Below are 5,416 nucleotides of genomic sequence, written 5' to 3'. Positions count from 1 at the left end.
CAAATAGGGACAGTTTTTATTTCTTCCTTTCCAATTTGCATACATTCTGTTAATTTTCCTTGCCTTATTGCAGTGCCTAGAACTTTTAGTATTATGTTGAATTGCAGTGTTTTGAGTAGATGTCCTTTCCTTGTTCCCAATCTTAGAAAAAAATAATTCAGTCTCTCACTATTAAATATGATGTCAGGTACTGGGCGTTTTCAGTCTGCATCTTGGGCAGTACCATGTAGGACCCATGCCATACCGAATAGCAGGCTGTTCTCAGGAGGTTGTTGTTCTTCTGGGCTATACCCTGGGAAGTGAGAAACAAACTTTCCTTGGGGAACTTCTCTGAAATCTTTTCTTATCTTTTTACACAAAAAAATAAATCAACCCAGGCTGGAGTGCAATGGTATGATAATAGCTCACAGCAGTCTCAAACTCCTGGGCTCAAGCAACCCTGTCGTCTTAGCCTCCCAAGTAGCTGGAACTACAGGTGTATACCATGACACCAGGCTAATTTTTATTTTTATTTGTCATAGAAATGGGTGTCTCACTATGTTACCCGGCTGATCTCAAACTCCTGGGCTCAAGCAGTCCTCCCACTTCAGCCTCCGAAAGTGCTGGGATTACTGGCATGATCCACTACACCCAGCCATGCCCTCAAATCTTCTGGTTGTTTCAAACTCTATGCCTCCGCCCATGTCTCCACCCTGCCAGTTGTGTCCTCTCCACTTTTCAGCCCATGCTTAAGGGACCAGAAGTGCTTCCCTCCTTCCTGAAACCTTTAAGAAATGGGGCTTCCTTTATATCACATCCTCTATGATTAGTCTAGGGCAGGAGTCTTGAAAGTGTGGTATGTCAACAGCTGGGCAACTCCAAGACCCTAGCAGGGGGGTCTATGAGGCACAAAATGATTTTGATAAATACAAAGATTATTTGCTTTTAAAAAATGTATTGACATTCTTCATTCATGTTGTAAAAATATTGGTGTTAAAATTGTTAGCACCATAACAACAATCAAGACAGTGGTATTAGGCCAGGCTCAGTGACTCACACCTGTAATCCCAGCACTTTGGGAGGCCAAGGCAGACAGTTCACTTGGGTCAGGAATTCAAGACCAACCTGGCCAACATGGCAAAACCCCGTCTCTACTAAAAATACAAAAATTAGCCGGGTGTGGTGGTGCGTGTCTATAGTCCCAGCAACTCGGGAGTCTGAGGCGTGAGAATCACTTGAACCCGGGAGGCGGATGTTGCAGTGAGCTGAGGTTGCACCACTACACTTCAACCTAGGCAACAGAGTGAGACTCCGTCTCAAAAAAAAAAAAAAAAAGACAGTGCTGTTAAACACAACTAGTAGTCATCGCATTTTTTACCGCCATCCATGAACAGTTAAAACAAAAGTCAGCTTCATTAAATTATGTTCTCCATGAAGCAATAAAAAATATTAATGCTATTAAATCTCATCTCTTGAGTACACATCTTTTTAATATTTTGTGTAACCAGATAGGAAGTACGCATAAACCACCTCTGCTACATACTAGACCACAGTAGTTGTCTGAAGAAGCAGAAGCAAGTTGTGAGTATTCTAAACTAGCCTCTTTTTCATAAAACACCACTCTTATTTGAAAAATAACTGACATACAAACTATAGTGATTCAAATTTAGGTATTATGGATATATTTTCTTGAAAATGATTAAAGCAAACCTGTCACTTCGAGAAAAACAGCTGAGAGCATTTGCTGCTAATGATAAAATTTGAATTTTCCATGAAAATAAGAATTTTAGAAATTTGTTTCCACCCCTGTGAACTTACTTCCGAGTGCTCACAGACATTTCTGATGACATGGATAGTGATATTAACAAATGTGATTTTTAAAAATATTGAGTAATGAAATGTGTCAACATTTGAAAGATCTATATAACTTAGTGAACCGATATTTTCCAAGTGGCCAGTACATAATGTTACAAAAACATACATGAGTGAAAGATCTATTCAAAGCATGAGATGGATAAATTAAGTTTAATATATCAAAGTATGAAAATTCATTGCTATAGTTTGAAATTCCATATGGCAACTAAATGTTAAGAAGTAGGATTTTTTCAAAGAATAATTCCACAATAATCTGAAATAGCTATTAATATACCTTGCCTTTTTGAACTATTTTTTTTTTTTTTTTTTTTTTTTTTTTTGAGACGGAGTCTCGCTCTGTCACCCAGGCTGGAGTGCAGTGGCGCGATCTCGGCTCACTGCAAGCTCCGCCTCCCGGTTTACGCCATTCTCCTGCCTCAGCCTCCCGAGTAGCTGGGACTACAGGCGCCCGCCATCTCGCCCGGCTAATTTTTTGTATTTTTTTTTAGTAGAGACGGGGTTTCACCGTGTTAGCCAGGATGGTCTCGATCTCCTGACCTCGTGATCCACCCGTCTCGGCCTCCCAAAGTGCTGGGATTACAGGCTTGAGCCACCGCGCCCGGCCAGAACTATTAATAAATATGTGTGTGAAGCTAGATTTTCTTCATGTACTTCAACCAAAACAGCAGATTGAAACAGACTGAATGCAGATGCAGATATAAAATGTTAACTTTCTATGAAACTAGACATTGAAGAGATTTCCAAAAAATATTCTTTTAAAAACTCACTCCTTACATATTGTTTTGGAAAATGTAATTATTTCCCAAAAATGTATCCCTTAAGGTAACATGTAGTGGATTTAACATTGCTCTTTTAAGAATGAATTAATAAATATGTTTAAATGTCTCAATTTTAATTTATAAATATAGTAACTACTGATATATTTATATAACCCATATAAACCAACAAAAGTTATCTGGGGCCTTAATAATTCTTAATATTGCAAAAGTGTCCTGAAATAAAAAAAAGTTTTAGAACTTACTCGTCACTCCCACAAGTTTTCTCATTTATGATTAAAGGGAAGCTTTGAGTATTTATCAAATTCTTTTCTCTCTCCACAAGCTTAGCTTTCAAGACTGTTGTCTCGTCTGAGCTTAACAAATCTAGTTTGCTCCTCAAAGCTGAACAAAGTTGTCTTTGTTTTAGGCAGTATCTGCCTTCCCCTGAAGCAGTAAATGCCTCTGATTCAATCTGTGGGGAGCCACAGGGCAAAATGATTTGCAAGGAATAAAAAAAAAAAAAACATTGGTTTACCATATGAAAAATATTATCATCATTACATGGGGTATTAAATGGGATTTGTATCTTTAGTAACTGGCAGAGTACCTTACAGAGAATAGCTACTCAATTCTTGTGGTTCCAATTCCCAAATAAGATACAGATCTAAATCTAACCAAGTAAAATAGTATTGAGGTTTTCCCAGTGCACAAACTATTCTATGCATTAAAAGTGGTCATTTTTAAAAACAACTAATCAAGAAGTATTTATTAAGTAACTGAAATGTACAAGCACTTAGCTAGCAAGGTGCTAGCTGGGAACGCAAACCCTATTAGAAACAAATACTGTTTTATATGCTCGAGAGCAATAGGTCTCAACCTTGGTTATACATTGGAAACATCTAGGGAGCTTTTTAAAAGTACCAATACCTGGGCTTCAGTCCAATAGATTTTGATTTAAATGGTTTAGGGTGTGTTCTGAACATCAATATTCTTTAAAATTCCTCAGTGGAGCTTAATGCACAACCAAGGTAGAAAACAGTGGATTAAAACTGTAGAGTTTCAAATAAACTCATTATATTCATTCACTCACTTGTTCATTTATTTTATACATATTTATTGAGCACCTACTATGTTCCGGGAACTCTCAAGGTGCCGGGGATATGGCAGTAAACAAAACAAGGCATCTGCTCTCATGAGGCTAAAGTTCTAGCAGACAGACGGAAACTACAGACATAAGCACATAAATATATGTTACGTCATTGGTGATAAGAACTCTGAAGAGGAAGAAAGCATGTTCGGGGAGTAGGTGGGTTAAGGTGCTTTTCGAGGGGTCATTCAGAGTCTTCTGTCAAAGTGGCCTGAAGACACAGAGGGTGGTGCTGAAAGGAAATCAAGCAGCTACTGGGGGAGCCAGGCCAAGCAAAAGTCAGTCAGAACTCAGCCCTTCTGATGTTCCAGATGCAACGGGAGGCAATTGCTGGAGTGGTGGTTGAGAGGCAGAGCAGAAGGAGATGGGCTGAGAGGCACCCTGATCAGGACTTTGCACTTCATCCGGAGCTAGACCACAGGGCACTAGAGAGTTCTGAGCAGAGCAGTGATGTTCTGAGCCTGGGTTTGAAACATCATGTGAAAGAGATGGCAGGGAGGGTAGAAGCAGAAAGATGAGTTAGGAGTGTATTGCGGCAATCCAGTTGAGAAGGGATAGGGTGAAGGCTGGGGGGACATTGAAGGTGGTGAGAAGTGGTTTCAGCCAAGATAGGCTGTGGTGGAAGAGCCAGCAGAATTCACTGATGATTTGGATTTGAGAGTAGAAGATAGTGGAGAACCAAGGCAACTCCAAGGCTTTCTGCCTGAGCAACACGTCTGCTCCTTGCAGCAATGCAGTCGGGTAGTTGGAAAAGGGCATTTTCTCCAGTTTATGAATGAGAAACTGAGGCCAAGAGAAGGGTAAGTGGCAAATGCAGGACCACAGAGCTGATAAATCACTAGAACTATTTATTACCTGCCAACTCTTCAGATTCCAGGTCTAGGGATTCTTTCCTTTGTCAAAGTTTGAAACCACAATAACACAGGAGCAAACTCCACTTCCTTGAAGTTTGTAATCTAGCTGTGAAGTTAGGAGCTAGAGACAAACACCAAGTCTTAAATTAGTGCTAAATTCTGTGTACTAGTGCCACATGGGTGGGAGAGACTATAGGCGTTTTCAAGATCCTATGGCCTTGGCAGAGTGAGCAAGAGTAGAGTGAACAAGGCAGGCTGGAGGGGCTGGGTAGGAAGAGGACAGAGAAAGGAAGGGAGAGGCCATTGCTTGCAGGGTAAAGGAAAGAGGCTGATATATGTACGTATCGTGTGTTCAGACATCAAAGTATAAAGCTATGTATTTGGTTGGACAAGAAGATGCAAGTGCATTGAGGAGGAGGGGGGGAACAGGTGGGCGGAGGTGGGGGAATCAGGGAGTTGAAATGAATTTGATAATTTAGGACCAGATTATAGGAGACATTAAATGCCCATCTAATAGCGAGTGAGCCCATGGACTCCTAATAGAGATAATAAAGATTAGAAAAATATTGAAGTGATTTTCAAGGTGATAGTTAAGCTTATTAGGAAAGCAATAATAAAACCTCCATTAAAACAGGTCAAGAATATAGTTCTAATTTAATAACAAGCTGGATTAATCGGCTAGTCTTTAGAAGAAGTTTCATAATCGCAGAAGCCTTTGAACTTGATGGGGGAGTTAACAGTAATTATTGTCAATAAGAACAGAGATCCCTTTGAAATAATAAGGCATTAAAATAAGGTGTAAA

This window comes from Trachypithecus francoisi, unplaced genomic scaffold (assembly GCF_009764315.1).
Source record: "Trachypithecus francoisi isolate TF-2019V2 unplaced genomic scaffold, Tfra_2.0 Lachesis_group14, whole genome shotgun sequence".
NCBI classification, from domain to species: Eukaryota; Metazoa; Chordata; class Mammalia; order Primates; family Cercopithecidae; genus Trachypithecus; species Trachypithecus francoisi.
The sequence above is the reverse complement of the archived record's forward strand: the minus strand, read 5'-3'. Positions refer to the sequence as shown.